The sequence below is a fragment of the Drosophila pseudoobscura genome, unplaced genomic scaffold (assembly GCF_009870125.1).
Source record: "Drosophila pseudoobscura strain MV-25-SWS-2005 unplaced genomic scaffold, UCI_Dpse_MV25 Unplacedtig00000058, whole genome shotgun sequence".
NCBI classification, from domain to species: domain Eukaryota; kingdom Metazoa; phylum Arthropoda; class Insecta; order Diptera; family Drosophilidae; genus Drosophila; species Drosophila pseudoobscura.
Window position 1 is genome coordinate 75,227 of NW_022881705.1, and position 20,446 is coordinate 95,672.

General features: G+C 50.4%; 1 long non-coding RNA gene across 1 annotated transcript; it reads left to right on the top strand.

The window, feature by feature from the left end:
• The first annotated feature begins 337 nt into the window (after positions 1-337).
• Positions 338-599, top strand: LOC117185426 (uncharacterized). Its single transcript, XR_004470943.1, has 2 exons — positions 338-489; positions 566-599. It is a non-coding gene; the product is annotated as an uncharacterized lncRNA (long non-coding RNA).
• Positions 600-20,446: the final 19,847 nt, after the last annotated feature.

Here is a 20,446-nt window from a genome sequence, read left to right on the forward strand (position 1 = left end):
CATGTACATGTGGGCGGGCAGTTTATAGGGAACGTAGTGGATTTATGCGAAGACTGGCATATTTGGCTCAATTTAGGCCGTAGTGGTGGGGTGTGGCGGCAACTGATGCTGATTTGAAAATCGATTACGAAACCGATAATCAATTCCCAGCACCGTTGCCGCCGAAGTTTTATCACAGATTGTGATAATTTTGTAGTGGGGTGTCGGAGAACCGCACTAATTACGATAATAACAATGGGGGGGGAAGAAGGGGTTAAAGAAATGATATCGAAAATTCAGAAAGTGCAGTGTTGCAACACGTAGTCAATTGAGGAATAGATAAAGAGAAAAGGTAAACAATGCATGTGCTTTGCGTGGAAAGACACTAAATAAATAGAGACAAGCACTTGCAGAAATAACAATACAGGAAAGTAGTAGACTGGAGTGGAGACGACGGAAAAACAGGTAATAAAAGAGATACTACACTGGAACAAAGACGAGACAATACAGGTACAATTGATTTACGTTTACAATATTACAATAAACATAACAATTTAAAATAATGTCTATATCTTTTCTTTTATAGCTACAGGGAAGACTAGAAGCATCGGCCGGCATAGCAAAACACAATGCTTGTAAAGACATTGCGTTGCATACCGGCCGAACCCGTCGTCCCCCCTGGTCGTCGAAATTGGCGTCATCCAGAGTCGTCAGAGGTAGCTGCAATTAGCACCTCGTCGTCGTTGTGGCTGTGGCTGCCCTCTTGGAGAACCAGTGGCACTGGTCCGGCCACCAGCTGGGAGCCAGGAGTAGACGGCACGCATATTACTGAGGCGACACGGGTCCGGCCGCCAAAGTGAAATGGATGTGAGTGTGTGTGTGCGTCGGCAATTGTGGCCCTAATGTAGAGCAAGTGGCACTGTTCCGGCCACCAGCTGTGGGCAATGGTTTTTTTTTTTTTTTTTTTTTTTTTACGATACGTAACTAACATAACGCAACGTAACCCGGCTCGAGCCTTGGCCTGACCAGCAGGTTAGGGGAGCCAGGGCTACGTTACGCTATGTGGACTTTATTGTACAGATACTTCTTAGCATTTTAGGTACAATGTATTGGGGCTGCATTTTTACTTATAAATATATGTAAGTTGCTGTCTACGAACTGCTATTAGCAGCTGTAGGCAGCATATACAATGCTTTAGGCAGCACGAACTCTCTTCTGCCGGCAGTTCTGCCGGCGCAATCATATTTTGGGAACCTCTCTCCACTTCGGTAAACAGTCCGTTTGCCAAAGGGGGGAGGGGAAGTGGGTAGAGCTAAAGCATAATACTCTTAACTTAGATTTAAAATTTAAACTATCAATTAAGGGGAACATTTGGTTGCCATTGGCACAAAGGGCGATTATATATATACATATATGTACATGTTTTCCTTATTCTGTATCTAGTCTTCTATTCGTTTTTTGTTTGTTTTCGATACTCCTCTGCCCACTGGTCCGGGGCAGCCAGAGCTATTGCTTCTTTTGTTTACATCTTAGTTTTCTTTCCTTGTTGTTCCGCCCTCTGGTCCGGGGCGGCCAGCATTGGGTTGAGTGTCTGTGTGGATGTGTGGGTGTGTGTGTATGCGGTTATGCGCAGCAGTCAGTTGTCTCGGCAGTGGAGATGGCAGAAATCCACCACCTTCCAGTAGTTGTTGTCCTCTCTCTTCCTCTCAGGGACTTCTCTGGCGGCAATACGAGATCTGTAGGAGAAGGAGAAACAGGAGTTGCGCAGCAGAAATGCTAACGCTCATAGTTGTGAAACAGCGGCGCCTTGGTCGGACGCGTTTTTTGGCAGTCGGTCGCATGAGTCTTCTACTCTTTTTAAGTTCACAGTTGTCCATTTCCATGTTATTAGTTGCTCGGTTCGGGAAGATGTTTGTCAGAGTGATCATTCCGTAACGGCTATTTGTCGCGCTCGCATATATTTCTGTGTTTTCCTTCGTGCATGTGTATATTCTGTGTACAAATGTGGCAGCCATGGTTGTTGCAATCTTTGGGGCTGAAAGGGACTTTGCTGGCGGTGAGTCTTCATTGCTGCTGTACATTTTGGCTGTTATTCTCTGTGTTCCTTGTTCCCGTTGCTGGCGGTGGTTGACTTTCATGGGCATTTGCGTTAGTGTGTGTGTGTGTGTTCCCATTGCCTTGGCCGTTGTCGCTGTGCCGCGAGTGTGTGTCAGGCGTCTGGTCGTTGGATATATCGTTTATAGCTGCTTCTATTGCCAGGCCCAGTTGCTCTAATCGCTGCCTTCTGCTGCTGACCGTCAAGTCAATTGTGGCTATGGGAGCGGGCTCCAGTAACCTCCGTCTTGGCAGAATAACCTCGGTGTAATAGTTATATTCTGTTGGCGGCGACACTGGGCGATCCATCCTGATCAGCATCCTACGCATGTCATCGAGGTTCCTGTCATGGCTGATTTGGTCTTCTTCTGTGAACGGGCGCTGGTTGGGGATCATTTCGATACGGTTCCACTCGTGCTTCGCGAGTTCCTTGGGAAGGTGTTTGCTAAGGTACTCGGAGTACCGGGGTCTTGTGATACGGTGCGGTACATAAGGGTCATTGACCACTTTGGCTGCCTCAATGTTGTGGTGTGATCTCATTTGTTCCGAGTACCTTTTGCATGCCCTCTCGTAGACTGCCTCTACCGTGTCCACTTCCAGGTCCCTGTGGATGGTGTCGTTCCTCACGTACCATGGCGCATTGCAAATCAGCCGTAGGGTCTTGTTCTGCTCGACTTGTATTCGTCCAAATTCTGCGCTGGTAGCTAATGGACCCCATACGGCCAATGTGTACTGCCAGATCGGTGCGATCATCTGCTTGTACAGCATTACCTTGGTTTTGAGGTTCAATTTGCTGTTTGTGTTCAGGAGCCAGCGCAGTTTTTGGACCCTTGCCCTGACCTTGGTGACGACGTTGGTGATGTGCATGTGAAACTGAAGCTTGGCATCCAGCTTGACCCCCAGATATGAATGCACGGCGACGCTACTGATTCGCTGGTCGGCGATGTGCGGCTGCAAATCATCATCTGGCTGCTGGATCATGCGCAACGTATGCACTATGTGCACAGTTTTAGAAGCGTTGATTGTGATGCCCCATTGTTTTGCCCAGTTGCAGATGCTGAGCAGGAAGCGGTTGAGCTTTTGGGTAGCCATGAGCTGGTTCATTCCAGTGGCCAGGATTGCTGTGTCGTCAGCATAGGTAGCCAGGAGCATACCCCTGTCGCGAGGAAGCGGCATGTCGTGAGTGTACAGGTTGTACAGTACAGGTCCGAGTACGCTGCCCTGCGGAACGCCTGCTGCAATCATTTTGCTTCCTGATTTGACGCCGCCTGTGCATTCCACATAGAAAGAGCGGTCGTCCAAGTAGTTAGCCAAGACTCTGTAAATCGCTGCCGGTAACAACTGCTTCATTTTGTGCTTCAGGCCCGCATGCCAGACTCGATCGAAGGCCTCCTGGATGTCCATGTATATGGCAGAGCAGTACAAATTGTTCTCGTAGGTGGATAGGATGAACTTTGTAACTCTCCCCAATTGGTGTTCAGCCGCATGTACATGTCTGAAGCCAAACTGATGGTTTGGAATAGCCTCGACAAATCCATCAGCTTCCATCATCCTGGTCAGAATGAGTCGCTCAAACAGTTTCGACAGACCCGAAAGCAGACTGATAGGGCGATAAGATGCCAACTTATCGGCGGGTTTTCCTGGTTTGGGGATCATGCTAACAGCAGCGTGCTTCCATCTGTTAGGAAAACAACCAATCCTAAGGGAGCTGTTGCATATGAGTGCGAAATACAGAAGAGCAGACTTAGGTAGAGCTTTTATAGTCTGATTGTCAATCCTGTCCATCCCAGGGGCCTTTTTCACCTTCAGTACTTTGACCTGTGCCTCGATCTCAGGAAGAGTGATCGCCCTGAATCTCAAAGTGGGACCAGGGGATCCAGACTCTTCAAGGGACTCCTCGATGTCTCGTATATCGGCTGCCGCGCTGGTCAGAACAGGCTTGAATCGCTGCTCCAGATGCCTCGCAAAGGATTCTGCCTTCTCCTCCGTGCTCTTACACCAGGGATCATCAGCGTTGTCTTCTCCATCGGCGCAAAACTTTCTCACGGGCAGATTGGCTGCTGGCTGCCGCTTCAAACCATTAGTCAACCTCCACAGCTTTGCCATGCTGTAGCGATCGGTGGGATCGATTGAGCCAATGATGTTGTCAGCGCGTCTGGCTTTGTCCGCTTCCAGCTCCTTGTGGATCCTGTTGCCAAGCATATTGAACAGCTGTCGCACTGCCGGGTCCTGATTCCGCTTCAGCATGTTCCTCAGGCGCCTCTTGGTGGCAATCATCAGCCGGATTCGATTGCTGACCTGGTACTCAGCTTGGACTCTAGGTCGGACGGGCCTCCTCAAACCGCTTGTGGCATGCTCAGCTGCCTCCAACACGTTCTTCTCCAGAATGGTAGCTGCGTCATCAACATCCTCTGCTGACCTGAGCTCAGTATTCAGATGGATGTGCGAGTCGAGCCAAGATTGGAACCTCGATATGCTGGCCCCTGGGGGCAAGAGGCGTCTCCTGTTCACCGCCTCCGCTGGAGACATGCTCAACTGAACCACCATTGGGAGATGATCAGATGAGAGGTCATTCAGATGGGATATACGCAGCAACTCGTCCCTCACGCCCTTGTAAACCGCGAAGTCGATCGCAGATGGTGTGTGCCGAGTGTTATATGGGTAGTGAGTTGGAGATCCAGTAGCCAGGATGTTGCAGCTACTTCCCTGAACGGCCCTGAGCAGCTTTCCGCCTCTTCTGCACGCCCTTGCGTTTCCCCACCATGAATTCTTTGCGTTCCAATCGCCGGCAGCAATGAATCTCGGCCCCAACTGACCAAATAGTGCCAAGAAGTCCTCCTCAGTCCATTCCTGCATTGGGGGGCAGTAAATGGAAGAGACCACCAGTCGGCCGCCATCAGGCAGGGTCAGGGTAGCGGATGCACACTGAATGTGGTCCGTTGTTATGTTGGGCAGGGCAATATGAAGGATTCCAGCTCTGATTAAGAGCAGGGATCCCCCACGACCAGTCCCAGATGGGTGATTGGCACCGTAAGTACAGTATCCATTGACGCTGAAGGTCTCTGAGTTTTTAAAATGAGACTCAGAGACCATCAGAACGTCAACTTCGTGTCTGCATGCAAATGCCGCAAGTTCGGCTGTCTTCCCTCGGAGTCCCGAGGCGTTCCAAAATACAATCTTTAGATTGCTGTGGTGGCGGGTAGAGTAGTTAGCATTAGGATTATACATTTCTGGCAAATGAATTCGCCTGAATGCTAGCGTATAAACAGTCCGTAAGCTTTGTCATTTGAGCAATTAATACATCCATTTTTCCTTCCAGCTTTTGAGTAGATTCAGCAGCGGCGGCCGCATGCTGGATCCGCTCCTGAGTCAGCAGGGTGATGAGGTAGTCCAGTTTCTGGCTGAGCTCATCGCTAGAACGGACACTCTGACTGCTCACCACGGGCTGGAATCCAGTTGTGGTCGCTGCTGGCGGCACCGAATGCCATACTTGCCTCCCAGGAAGAGGCTGGGAATGACTCGCTGGTTGCCGTGTGCGGAGTGCATCGGCATAACTGCTCATTTGAACTGGAGGAGCAGGAGCTCTTGCGCCAGAGCGCGCTCGTCGGCGGCTAGGTTGCTGCAGTGCTGGAAATCCCTGCTGGTTCATGACGGGTGGCTGGCGGGGACGCCGCAAACCCTGAGTGGCGGGTAAGGTAGGCATCGAAAGTTTATTTAGCATCTTGTTGGTCTGATCTAACCCATTTCTTCTTTTGTTGCAGTACTCCTTATACTTCACACAGCCACGGTAGCTGGCAACATGGGGACCATCACAATTTGCGCATTTCGGCACCTCCTCCCGCTTCTTGGGGCAGTCCTTAGGGTCATGCTTATCGCCGCACTTCAAACAAATAACTGCTCGGTTGCAGTAATTCTTCGAGTGCCCAAACATCTGACACTTGTGACATTGGGGAACTCCTGGCGCGCGTATGGGCTTCTCCACCTTGACCCGTTGGCTGCAGATTGCCGTCAGCTCGTAGATACTATTGTTAATATCCTGAGGCTCTAGCTCAACCTCGAATAAGTCCAGTGGCTCCTTAGTAAATCTCTTAAGTATATTGGCAATATGCCTCACCTTATATCCGAGTCTACCAAGCTGTTCACGCACCCAATCTGTGGGTGTGGAGCGGTGCAGGTGGCGTATAACAATACGCATTCCCCTCTCGCTTTTCAGGCGAAAAGTATGGTGCTCAACACCTTGTCCCTCATTTAGGAGCCGGATCAGGGCCCTATGTCCATCTATAGTGTGGCACATTACCTTTAAAGACCTATTAGCAGCCGGCCTGGTATCATATGTACCAGCGCCAATGGCCTTATCAAAGCACTGTAGTAGGGGAAAGATGTCTGTGACATTAGGAATGTAAATAGGGGCTGGCCGCACAATTTTGGCGTCAGCAGTAGCAGCAGCATTGTTAGCGTGCGCAGTAGTAGGGGCAGGCGGGGGGGTGGTATGAGAAGTAGAGGGCCTGTTTGTGGGAACAGGTTCCTCGGCTTCCGTCTCTCCCTCGCTGCAGTCAGCATCAACATCCATATCATCGGCATCAGACAGTATATTATAATAGTTTGTAGTACTCATCTGATTAGGGTCCCGCTTCTCCTTCGAGGAGACCATCCGCCTTACCATCTTGGCCGACACCTTTGTAATCGGCGAGGCCAGGGTGGTCGTCCGCTTCTTGTTACGGGCCTCCGACTCGGCCTTCAGCATGGCCATCACCTTCCTCTCCTTTGCGAGTTTTTCCCGCTGCTCCTTGAGAATCTCGTGCAGAGTCATCTGGCTCGGCACGGATGCTGCAAGGGCAGTAGTATTGGTAGCGTCAGCAGTGGCAGAACTGCCAGGGGCACAGGTAGCAGTAGAGGCAGCAGCAGCACGGGCAGCACCAGTAGAGACTGGCGTGCGTTGAGCAGCACCTGCACGAGCAGCACTAGGAACTGTAGATGTTGATGGGCGTTTAGCTGTGGCGGCAGCTACGCGAGTAGGGGCGGTGGCTTTAGCAGCAGCACCAGGAATGGCAGCACAGGCAGTGGCAGCAGAGGCAGTAGCAGCAGAGGCTCTGGTCAGCATGGCAGAGGGGGGGGCTAGCAATGGCTTCACAGTGATCGGGGCCTGCATCAACTTGGCTGCAGCGGCAGCTGAGGTTGATGGCATATCACTGGTCAGATCGGCCAGTGAGCTCGAGCGACAGGAAAGGGGGCGTAAATCACTTTGCGATATACCCGACATTAGCAGCGAGGGGGGGGAATGCAGATCAACTTCGTTGTCTGAGCACGGAGCACTCGACGCCAAATTGGTCTTCTTTTTGGATTTGGGGCACGGTTTACGTACCATTGTTTGTTATATGTAGCTTTTTTTTGTGCAGCTAAACACAATTGTTAATATAGCGGAGGGGGGGGGTGGTCAGCAGCGGCTGAAGCCTACCCCACGTTTTTTCACTTTTGGCACTTTGGTTATGTAGTATTTTTATATTGAAAACTTCTAAACGGCACAACACTTCGCGTTGCCCGGAATGTATTTACTGAATATTGCACAGTGTATAATTATACATGTGCAATATTGTTTCGGGGATTTTGTGGCGATTTTGGCTATTTAATAATTAATTATTGCGGAGTTTTTGTTTTTTTTTTTTTTTTTACGATACGTAACTAACATAACGCAACGTAACCCGGCTCGAGCCTTGGCCTGACCAGCAGGTTAGGGGAGCCAGGGCTACGTTACGCTATGTGGACTTTATTGTACAGATACTTCTTAGCATTTTAGGTACAATGTATTGGGGCTGCATTTTTACTTATAAATATATGTAAGTTGCTGTCTACGAACTGCTATTAGCAGCTGTAGGCAGCATATACAATGCTTTAGGCAGCACGAACTCTCTTCTGCCGGCAGTTCTGCCGGCGCAATCATATTTTGGGAACCTCTCTCCACTTCGGTAAACAGTCCGTTTGCCAAAGGGGGGAGGGGAAGTGGGTAGAGCTAAAGCATAATACTCTTAACTTAGATTTAAAATTTAAACTATCAATTAAGGGGAACATTTGGTTGCCATTGGCACAAAGGGCGATTATATATATACATATATGTACATGTTTTCCTTATTCTGTATCTAGTCTTCTATTCGTTTTTTGTTTGTTTTCGATACTCCTCTGCCCACTGGTCCGGGGCAGCCAGAGCTATTGCTTCTTTTGTTTACATCTTAGTTTTCTTTCCTTGTTGTTCCGCCCTCTGGTCCGGGGCGGCCAGCATTGGGTTGAGTGTCTGTGTGGATGTGTGGGTGTGTGTGTATGCGGTTATGCGCAGCAGTCAGTTGTCTCGGCAGTGGAGATGGCAGAAATCCACCACCTTCCAGTAGTTGTTGTCCTCTCTCTTCCTCTCAGGGACTTCTCTGGCGGCAATACGAGATCTGTAGGAGAAGGAGAAACAGGAGTTGCGCAGCAGAAATGCTAACGCTCATAGTTGTGAAACAGCGGCGCCTTGGTCGGACGCGTTTTTTGGCAGTCGGTCGCATGAGTCTTCTACTCTTTTTAAGTTCACAGTTGTCCATTTCCATGTTATTAGTTGCTCGGTTCGGGAAGATGTTTGTCAGAGTGATCATTCCGTAACGGCTATTTGTCGCGCTCGCATATATTTCTGTGTTTTCCTTCGTGCATGTGTATATTCTGTGTACAAATGTGGCAGCCATGGTTGTTGCAATCTTTGGGGCTGAAAGGGACTTTGCTGGCGGTGAGTCTTCATTGCTGCTGTACATTTTGGCTGTTATTCTCTGTGTTCCTTGTTCCCGTTGCTGGCGGTGGTTGACTTTCATGGGCATTTGCGTTAGTGTGTGTGTGTGTGTTCCCATTGCCTTGGCCGTTGTCGCTGTGCCGCGAGTGTGTGTCAGGCGTCTGGTCGTTGGATATATCGTTTATAGCTGCTTCTATTGCCAGGCCCAGTTGCTCTAATCGCTGCCTTCTGCTGCTGACCGTCAAGTCAATTGTGGCTATGGGAGCGGGCTCCAGTAACCTCCGTCTTGGCAGAATAACCTCGGTGTAATAGTTATATTCTGTTGGCGGCGACACTGGGCGATCCATCCTGATCAGCATCCTACGCATGTCATCGAGGTTCCTGTCATGGCTGATTTGGTCTTCTTCTGTGAACGGGCGCTGGTTGGGGATCATTTCGATACGGTTCCACTCGTGCTTCGCGAGTTCCTTGGGAAGGTGTTTGCTAAGGTACTCGGAGTACCGGGGTCTTGTGATACGGTGCGGTACATAAGGGTCATTGACCACTTTGGCTGCCTCAATGTTGTGGTGTGATCTCATTTGTTCCGAGTACCTTTTGCATGCCCTCTCGTAGACTGCCTCTACCGTGTCCACTTCCAGGTCCCTGTGGATGGTGTCGTTCCTCACGTACCATGGCGCATTGCAAATCAGCCGTAGGGTCTTGTTCTGCTCGACTTGTATTCGTCCAAATTCTGCGCTGGTAGCTAATGGACCCCATACGGCCAATGTGTACTGCCAGATCGGTGCGATCATCTGCTTGTACAGCATTACCTTGGTTTTGAGGTTCAATTTGCTGTTTGTGTTCAGGAGCCAGCGCAGTTTTTGGACCCTTGCCCTGACCTTGGTGACGACGTTGGTGATGTGCATGTGAAACTGAAGCTTGGCATCCAGCTTGACCCCCAGATATGAATGCACGGCGACGCTACTGATTCGCTGGTCGGCGATGTGCGGCTGCAAATCATCATCTGGCTGCTGGATCATGCGCAACGTATGCACTATGTGCACAGTTTTAGAAGCGTTGATTGTGATGCCCCATTGTTTTGCCCAGTTGCAGATGCTGAGCAGGAAGCGGTTGAGCTTTTGGGTAGCCATGAGCTGGTTCATTCCAGTGGCCAGGATTGCTGTGTCGTCAGCATAGGTAGCCAGGAGCATACCCCTGTCGCGAGGAAGCGGCATGTCGTGAGTGTACAGGTTGTACAGTACAGGTCCGAGTACGCTGCCCTGCGGAACGCCTGCTGCAATCATTTTGCTTCCTGATTTGACGCCGCCTGTGCATTCCACATAGAAAGAGCGGTCGTCCAAGTAGTTAGCCAAGACTCTGTAAATCGCTGCCGGTAACAACTGCTTCATTTTGTGCTTCAGGCCCGCATGCCAGACTCGATCGAAGGCCTCCTGGATGTCCATGTATATGGCAGAGCAGTACAAATTGTTCTCGTAGGTGGATAGGATGAACTTTGTAACTCTCCCCAATTGGTGTTCAGCCGCATGTACATGTCTGAAGCCAAACTGATGGTTTGGAATAGCCTCGACAAATCCATCAGCTTCCATCATCCTGGTCAGAATGAGTCGCTCAAACAGTTTCGACAGACCCGAAAGCAGACTGATAGGGCGATAAGATGCCAACTTATCGGCGGGTTTTCCTGGTTTGGGGATCATGCTAACAGCAGCGTGCTTCCATCTGTTAGGAAAACAACCAATCCTAAGGGAGCTGTTGCATATGAGTGCGAAATACAGAAGAGCAGACTTAGGTAGAGCTTTTATAGTCTGATTGTCAATCCTGTCCATCCCAGGGGCCTTTTTCACCTTCAGTACTTTGACCTGTGCCTCGATCTCAGGAAGAGTGATCGCCCTGAATCTCAAAGTGGGACCAGGGGATCCAGACTCTTCAAGGGACTCCTCGATGTCTCGTATATCGGCTGCCGCGCTGGTCAGAACAGGCTTGAATCGCTGCTCCAGATGCCTCGCAAAGGATTCTGCCTTCTCCTCCGTGCTCTTACACCAGGGATCATCAGCGTTGTCTTCTCCATCGGCGCAAAACTTTCTCACGGGCAGATTGGCTGCTGGCTGCCGCTTCAAACCATTAGTCAACCTCCACAGCTTTGCCATGCTGTAGCGATCGGTGGGATCGATTGAGCCAATGATGTTGTCAGCGCGTCTGGCTTTGTCCGCTTCCAGCTCCTTGTGGATCCTGTTGCCAAGCATATTGAACAGCTGTCGCACTGCCGGGTCCTGATTCCGCTTCAGCATGTTCCTCAGGCGCCTCTTGGTGGCAATCATCAGCCGGATTCGATTGCTGACCTGGTACTCAGCTTGGACTCTAGGTCGGACGGGCCTCCTCAAACCGCTTGTGGCATGCTCAGCTGCCTCCAACACGTTCTTCTCCAGAATGGTAGCTGCGTCATCAACATCCTCTGCTGACCTGAGCTCAGTATTCAGATGGATGTGCGAGTCGAGCCAAGATTGGAACCTCGATATGCTGGCCCCTGGGGGCAAGAGGCGTCTCCTGTTCACCGCCTCCGCTGGAGACATGCTCAACTGAACCACCATTGGGAGATGATCAGATGAGAGGTCATTCAGATGGGATATACGCAGCAACTCGTCCCTCACGCCCTTGTAAACCGCGAAGTCGATCGCAGATGGTGTGTGCCGAGTGTTATATGGGTAGTGAGTTGGAGATCCAGTAGCCAGGATGTTGCAGCTACTTCCCTGAACGGCCCTGAGCAGCTTTCCGCCTCTTCTGCACGCCCTTGCGTTTCCCCACCATGAATTCTTTGCGTTCCAATCGCCGGCAGCAATGAATCTCGGCCCCAACTGACCAAATAGTGCCAAGAAGTCCTCCTCAGTCCATTCCTGCATTGGGGGGCAGTAAATGGAAGAGACCACCAGTCGGCCGCCATCAGGCAGGGTCAGGGTAGCGGATGCACACTGAATGTGGTCCGTTGTTATGTTGGGCAGGGCAATATGAAGGATTCCAGCTCTGATTAAGAGCAGGGATCCCCCACGACCAGTCCCAGATGGGTGATTGGCACCGTAAGTACAGTATCCATTGACGCTGAAGGTCTCTGAGTTTTTAAAATGAGACTCAGAGACCATCAGAACGTCAACTTCGTGTCTGCATGCAAATGCCGCAAGTTCGGCTGTCTTCCCTCGGAGTCCCGAGGCGTTCCAAAATACAATCTTTAGATTGCTGTGGTGGCGGGTAGAGTAGTTAGCATTAGGATTATACATTTCTGGCAAATGAATTCGCCTGAATGCTAGCGTATAAACAGTCCGTAAGCTTTGTCATTTGAGCAATTAATACATCCATTTTTCCTTCCAGCTTTTGAGTAGATTCAGCAGCGGCGGCCGCATGCTGGATCCGCTCCTGAGTCAGCAGGGTGATGAGGTAGTCCAGTTTCTGGCTGAGCTCATCGCTAGAACGGACACTCTGACTGCTCACCACGGGCTGGAATCCAGTTGTGGTCGCTGCTGGCGGCACCGAATGCCATACTTGCCTCCCAGGAAGAGGCTGGGAATGACTCGCTGGTTGCCGTGTGCGGAGTGCATCGGCATAACTGCTCATTTGAACTGGAGGAGCAGGAGCTCTTGCGCCAGAGCGCGCTCGTCGGCGGCTAGGTTGCTGCAGTGCTGGAAATCCCTGCTGGTTCATGACGGGTGGCTGGCGGGGACGCCGCAAACCCTGAGTGGCGGGTAAGGTAGGCATCGAAAGTTTATTTAGCATCTTGTTGGTCTGATCTAACCCATTTCTTCTTTTGTTGCAGTACTCCTTATACTTCACACAGCCACGGTAGCTGGCAACATGGGGACCATCACAATTTGCGCATTTCGGCACCTCCTCCCGCTTCTTGGGGCAGTCCTTAGGGTCATGCTTATCGCCGCACTTCAAACAAATAACTGCTCGGTTGCAGTAATTCTTCGAGTGCCCAAACATCTGACACTTGTGACATTGGGGAACTCCTGGCGCGCGTATGGGCTTCTCCACCTTGACCCGTTGGCTGCAGATTGCCGTCAGCTCGTAGATACTATTGTTAATATCCTGAGGCTCTAGCTCAACCTCGAATAAGTCCAGTGGCTCCTTAGTAAATCTCTTAAGTATATTGGCAATATGCCTCACCTTATATCCGAGTCTACCAAGCTGTTCACGCACCCAATCTGTGGGTGTGGAGCGGTGCAGGTGGCGTATAACAATACGCATTCCCCTCTCGCTTTTCAGGCGAAAAGTATGGTGCTCAACACCTTGTCCCTCATTTAGGAGCCGGATCAGGGCCCTATGTCCATCTATAGTGTGGCACATTACCTTTAAAGACCTATTAGCAGCCGGCCTGGTATCATATGTACCAGCGCCAATGGCCTTATCAAAGCACTGTAGTAGGGGAAAGATGTCTGTGACATTAGGAATGTAAATAGGGGCTGGCCGCACAATTTTGGCGTCAGCAGTAGCAGCAGCATTGTTAGCGTGCGCAGTAGTAGGGGCAGGCGGGGGGGTGGTATGAGAAGTAGAGGGCCTGTTTGTGGGAACAGGTTCCTCGGCTTCCGTCTCTCCCTCGCTGCAGTCAGCATCAACATCCATATCATCGGCATCAGACAGTATATTATAATAGTTTGTAGTACTCATCTGATTAGGGTCCCGCTTCTCCTTCGAGGAGACCATCCGCCTTACCATCTTGGCCGACACCTTTGTAATCGGCGAGGCCAGGGTGGTCGTCCGCTTCTTGTTACGGGCCTCCGACTCGGCCTTCAGCATGGCCATCACCTTCCTCTCCTTTGCGAGTTTTTCCCGCTGCTCCTTGAGAATCTCGTGCAGAGTCATCTGGCTCGGCACGGATGCTGCAAGGGCAGTAGTATTGGTAGCGTCAGCAGTGGCAGAACTGCCAGGGGCACAGGTAGCAGTAGAGGCAGCAGCAGCACGGGCAGCACCAGTAGAGACTGGCGTGCGTTGAGCAGCACCTGCACGAGCAGCACTAGGAACTGTAGATGTTGATGGGCGTTTAGCTGTGGCGGCAGCTACGCGAGTAGGGGCGGTGGCTTTAGCAGCAGCACCAGGAATGGCAGCACAGGCAGTGGCAGCAGAGGCAGTAGCAGCAGAGGCTCTGGTCAGCATGGCAGAGGGGGGGGCTAGCAATGGCTTCACAGTGATCGGGGCCTGCATCAACTTGGCTGCAGCGGCAGCTGAGGTTGATGGCATATCACTGGTCAGATCGGCCAGTGAGCTCGAGCGACAGGAAAGGGGGCGTAAATCACTTTGCGATATACCCGACATTAGCAGCGAGGGGGGGGAATGCAGATCAACTTCGTTGTCTGAGCACGGAGCACTCGACGCCAAATTGGTCTTCTTTTTGGATTTGGGGCACGGTTTACGTACCATTGTTTGTTATATGTAGCTTTTTTTTGTGCAGCTAAACACAATTGTTAATATAGCGGAGGGGGGGGGTGGTCAGCAGCGGCTGAAGCCTACCCCACGTTTTTTCACTTTTGGCACTTTGGTTATGTAGTATTTTTATATTGAAAACTTCTAAACGGCACAACACTTCGCGTTGCCCGGAATGTATTTACTGAATATTGCACAGTGTATAATTATACATGTGCAATATTGTTTCGGGGATTTTGTGGCGATTTTGGCTATTTAATAATTAATTATTGCGGAGTTTTTTTTTTTTGATGTGTCGTATGCAGCGGAGGCGATACGTAACTATCATAACGCAACGTAACCCGGCTCGAGCCTTGGCCTGACCAGCAGGTTAGGGGAGCCAGGGCTACGTTACGTTATGTGGACTTTATTGTACAGATACTTTTAAATAGCATTTAAGGTACAATCTATTGGGGCTGTTAATATATAATGTTTGTATACAGCTGTCTACAGGCTGCTGTTAGCAGCCGTAGGCAGCAAATACAATGCTTTTTTCCAGCAAGAAATCTCTTCTGCCAGCAGTTCTGCCGGCGCAATCATCTTGTTGTATAAATCTCTCCGCCTTGGCAAACAGTCCGTTTGCCAAAGGGGGGGAGGGGGAGTGGGTAGAGTTAAAGCATAATACTCTAGACTTAGTTTAGATTTAAATGTAAACTATAATTAAGGGGATACATTTTCGTTGCCTTACATTGGCAGGGAGGGCGATTATGTATACATATATGTTATTTATTCTAATTATTGTCTTCTATTTATTTGTTGTCTTCTTTTTGTTCTCCTCTGCCCACTGGTCCGGGGCAGCCAGAGTTATTGCTTCTTTGTTTATTTCTTCGTTTTTCTTTCCTTGTTGTTCCGCCCTCTGGTCCGGGGCAGCAAGCATTGGGTTGAGTGTCTGTGTGGATGTGTGTATGTGCGTGTGTGGCTGTGCGCAGCAGACAGTTGTCTCGGCAGTGGAGATGGCAGAAATCCACCACCTTCCAGTTGTTGTTGTCTTCTCGCTTCCTCTCAGGGACTTCACTGGCGGCAAATTGAGATCTGTAGGAGAAGGAGGAGACAGAAAGTGCGCAGCAGAAATGCTAACGCTCATAGTTTTAAACAGCAGCGCCTTGGTCGGACGCGTTTTTTGGCAGTCGGTCGCATGAGTCTTCTACTCTTTTTAAGTTCGCAGTTGTCCATTACTATGTCGTTAGTTGCTCGGTTTAGGAAGATGTTAATTAGTGTGCTCATTCCGTAACGGCCATTTCGGTGTCTTCTTTGTCCGTGGCATTCATCGCGCTCGCATATATTTGTGGTTTCTTTCGTGCGTTTGTGTGTCCTGTGTACAGATGTGGCAGCCATGGTTGTTGCGTTCTTAGAGGCTGAACGGGACTTTGCTGGGGGTAAGTCTTCATTGCTGCTGTACATTTTGGCTGCTGTTTTCTGCATTTATTCCTGTTGCTGGCGGTGGTTGATTCTCATGGGCGTTTGTGTTGGTGTGTGTGTGTGAGCTTCCATTGCCTTGGCCGTTATCGCTGTGCCGCGAGTGTGTTTCTGCTATCTCGTTCAATGCTGCTTCCATTGCCAGGCCCAATCGCTCCAATCGCTGCCTTCTGCTGCTGACCGTCAGATCGATCGTGGCTATGGGGGCAGGCTCCAGTAACCTCCGTCTCGGCAGGATAACCTCGGTGTAATAGTTGAACTCCTGTGGTGGCGACACTGGGCGATCCATCCTAATCAGCATCCTTCGCATTTCATCGAGGTTCCTGTCGTGGCTGATTTGGTCCTCCTCCGTGTACGGGCGTTGGTTAGGGATTATCTCGATTCTGTTCCACTCGTGCTTCGCGAGTTCCTTGGGGAGGTGTCTGCTGAGATACTCGGAATACCGGGGTCTTGCCACTCTATGCGGTACATAGGGGTCATTGACCACTTTGGCTGCCTCGATGTTGTGGTGGGATCTCATTTGTTCCGAGTATCTTTTGCAAGCCCTCTCGTAGACTGCCTCGACCGTGTCCACTTCCAGGTCCCTGTGGATGGTGTCGTTCCTCACGTACCATGGAGCGTTACACATCAATCGAAGGGTCTTGTTTTGCTCGACTTGTATTCGTCCAAATTCTGCGCTGGTAGCTAATGGACCCCATACGGCCAATGTGTACTGCCAGATCGGTGCGATCATCTGCTTGTACAACATTACCTTGGTTTTGAGGTTCAATTTGCTGTTGGTGTTCAGGAGCCAGCGCAGTTTTTGGACCCTTGCCCTGACCTTTGTGATGACGTTTGTAATGTGCATGTGAAACTGTAGCTTAGCATCCAGCTTGACCCCCAGATATGAGTGCACGGCGACGCTACTGATTCGCTGGTCGGCGATGTGCGGCTGCAAATCATCATCTGGCTGCTGGATCGAGCGCAATGTGTGCACTATATGCACAGTTTTGGAAGCGTTGATTGTGATGCCCCATTTCTTTGCCCAGTTGGAGATGCTCTGTAGAAAGCGGTTGAGCTTTTGGGTAGCCATGAGCTGATTCATGCCAGTCGCCAGGATTGCTGTGTCGTCAGCATAGGTAGCCAGGAGCATACCCCTGTCGCGAGGAAGCGGCATGTCGTGTGTATACAGGTTGTATAACACTGGCCCAAGTACGCTGCCCTGAGGAACGCCTGCTGCAATCTTTTTGTACCCTGACTTGACTCCGCCTGTGCATTCAACATAGAAAGTGCGATCATCCAAGTAGTGGGACAATACTCTATATATCGCTGCCGGTAACAACTGCTGCATCTTGTGTTTCAGGCCCGCATGCCAGACTCGATCGAATGCCTCCTGTATGTCCATATAGATAGCAGAGCAGTACAGGTTGTTCTCATATGTGGACAAAATGAACTTCGAGACTCTCCCCAATTGGTGTTCAGCCGCGTGCACATGTCTGAAACCAAACTGATGGTTTGGAATAGCCTCGACAAATCCATCAGCTTCCATCATCCTGGTCAGAATGAGTCGCTCAAACAGTTTCGACAGACCCGAAAGCAGACTGATAGGGCGATAAGATGCCAACTTATCGGCGGGTTTTCCTGGCTTGGGGATCATACTGACTGCCGCGTGTTTCCACCTGTTAGGAAAGCAACCAATCCTGAGGGAGCTGTTGCATATGAGTGCAAAATACAGAAGAGCAGACTTGGGTAGAGCTTTTATTGTCCGGTTGTCAATCCTGTCCATTCCAGGGGCCTTTTTTTCCTTCAGTACCTTGACTTGTGCCTCAATCTCAGGAAGAGTGATCGCCCTGAATCTCAAATTGGGACCAGGGGATCCAAACTCTTCAAGAGACTCCTCGATTGCTCGTATGTCGGCTGCCGCGCTGGTCAGTACAGGCTTGAAACGCTGCTCCAGATGCCTCGCAAAGGACTCTGCCTTCTCCTCCGTGCTCTTACACCAGGGATCATCAGCGTTTTTTGATGTGTCGTATGCAGCGGAGGCGATACGTAACTATCATAACGTAACGTAACCCGGCTCGAGCCTTGGCCTGACCAGCAGGTTAGGGGAGCCAGGGCTACGTTACGTTATGTGGACTTTATTGTACAGATACTTTTAAATAGCATTTAAGGTACAATCTATTGGGGCTGTTAATATATAGATGTTTGTATACAGCTGTCTACAGGCTGCTGTTAGCAGCCGTAGGCAGCAAATACAATGCTTTTTTTTTCCAGCAAGAAATCTCTTCTGCCAGCAGTTCTGCCGGCGCAATCATCTTTTTGTAGAAATCTCTCCGCCTTGGTAAACAGTCCGTTTGCCAAAGGGGGGAGGGGGAGTGGGTAGAGTTAAAGCATAAAACTCTTTGGCTTAGACTAGGTTTAGGTTTATATATAGACTATAATTAAGGGGAAACATTTTGGTTGCCTTACAATTGGCAGGGAGGGCGATTATGTATATATGTTATTTATTCTAATTATTGTCTAATTCATTTTGTCTTGTTTTTGTATCTCCTCTGCCCACTGGTCCGGGGCAGCCAGAGCTATTGTTTGTTTTGTTTCATCCTTCGTTTCTTCTTTAGTTACTGTTCCGCCCTCTGGTCCGGGGCGGCCAGCATTGGGTTGAGTGTCTGTGTGGATGTGTGTTTGTATGTGCGCTTGTATATGCGCAACAGTCCGTTGTCTCCGCAGTGGAAATGGCAGAAATCCACCACCTTCCAGTTGTTGTTGGCTTCTCTCTTCCTCTCAGGCAGTTCACTGGCGGCAATTCGGTATCTATAGGAGAAGGAGGAGACAGAAATTGCGCAGCAGAAATGCTAACGCTCACAGTTTCAAACAGCAGCGCCTTGGTCGGACGCGTTTTTGGCGGTCGGTCGCATGAGTCTTCTACTCTGTGTGTTTTCTTTCGTGCGTGTGTGTCTTCTGTGTCCAGATGCGGCAGCCATGGTTGCTGTTGCCTCCTTGGGGGCTGAACGGGACTTTGCTGGCGGTAAGTCTTCACTGTAGCTGAGCATTTTGGGTGTTATTTCCTGCGTTTCTTGATCCTGTTGCCGACGGTGGTGGGCTCTCATGGGCATTTGTGCTAGTGTGTGTGTGTGTGCCTCCAATGCCTTGGCCGTTCTCGCTGTGCCGCGAATGTGTGTCAGCTAACTCGTTCAGAGCTGCATCCAATGCCAGGCCCAATCGCTCTAGTCGCTGCCTTCTGCTGCTGACCGTCAGATCTATCGTGGCTATGGGGGCAGGCTCCAGCATCCTTCGTCTTGGCAGTATGACCTCGGTATAGTAGTTGTATTCTTGTGGTGGCGACACTGGGCGATCCATCCTAATCAGCATCCTCCGCATTTCATCGAGGTGCCTGTCGTGGCTGATTTGGTCCTCTTCAGTGTACGGGCGCTGGTTGGGGATAATCTCAATGCGATTCCATTCGTGTTTCGCGAGTTCCTTGGGAAGGTGTTTGGCAAGGAACTCGGAATACCGGGGTCTAGTGATTCGGTGCGGTACGTAGGGGTCATTGACCACTTTGGCTGCCTCTATGTTGTGGTGGGATCTCATTTGCTCCGTGTACCTCTTGCACGTCCTCTCGTAGACTGCCTCTACCGTGTCCACTTCCAGGTCCCTGTGGATGGTGTCGTTCCTCACGTACCATGGAGCGTTACACATCAATCGAAGGGTCTTGTTCTGCTCTACCTGGATCCGTCCAAATTCTGCGCTGGTAGCCAATGGACCCCATACGGCCAATGTGTACTGCCAGATCGGTGCGATCATCTGCTTGTACAACATTACCTTTGTGTTGAGGTTCAATTTGCTGTTTGTGTTCAGGAGCCAGCGCAGTCTTTGGACCCTTGCCCTGACCTTAGTGACGACGTTGGTGATGTGTGTGTGGAACTGCAGCTTGGCGTCCAGCTTGACCCCCAGATATGAGTGCACGGCGACGCTACTGATTCGCTGGTCGGCGATGTGCGGCTGCAAATCATCATCTGGCTGCTGGATCGTGCGCAACGTATGCACTATGTGCACAGTTTTGGAAGCGTTGATGCTGATGCCCCATTTCTTTGCCCAGTTGGAGATGCTGAGCAGGAAGCGGTTGAGCTTTTGGGTAGCCATGAGCTGATTCATGCCAGTCGCCAGGATTGCTGTGTCGTCAGCATAGGTAGCCAAGAGCATACCCCTGTCGCGAGGAAGCGGCATATCGTGTGTATACAAGTTGTATAGCACTGGCCCAAGTACGCTGCCCTGTGGAACGCCTGCTGCAATCATTTTGCTTCCTGATTTGACGCCGCCTGTGCATTCCACATAGAAAGTGCGATCGTCCAAATAGTTAGCCAAGACTCTGTATATTGCTGCCGGCAACAGCTGCTTCATCTTGTGTTTCAGGCCCGCATGCCAGACTCGATCGAATGCCTCCTGAATGTCCATGTAGATGGCTGAGCAGTACAAATTGTTCTCGTAGGTGGATAGGATGAACTTTGTAACTCTCCCCAATTGGTGTTCAGCCGCGTGTACATGTCTGAAGCCAAACTGATGGTTTGGAATAGCCTCAACAAATCCATCAGCTTCCATCATCCTGGTCAGAATGAGTCGCTCAAACAGTTTCGACAGACCCGAAAGCAGACTGATAGGGCGATAAGATGCCAACTTATCGGCGGGTTTTCCTGGCTTGGGGATCATGCTAACAGCTGCGCGTTTCCACCTATTAGGAAAGCAACCAATCCTGAGGGAGCTGTTGCATATGAGTGCAAAATACAG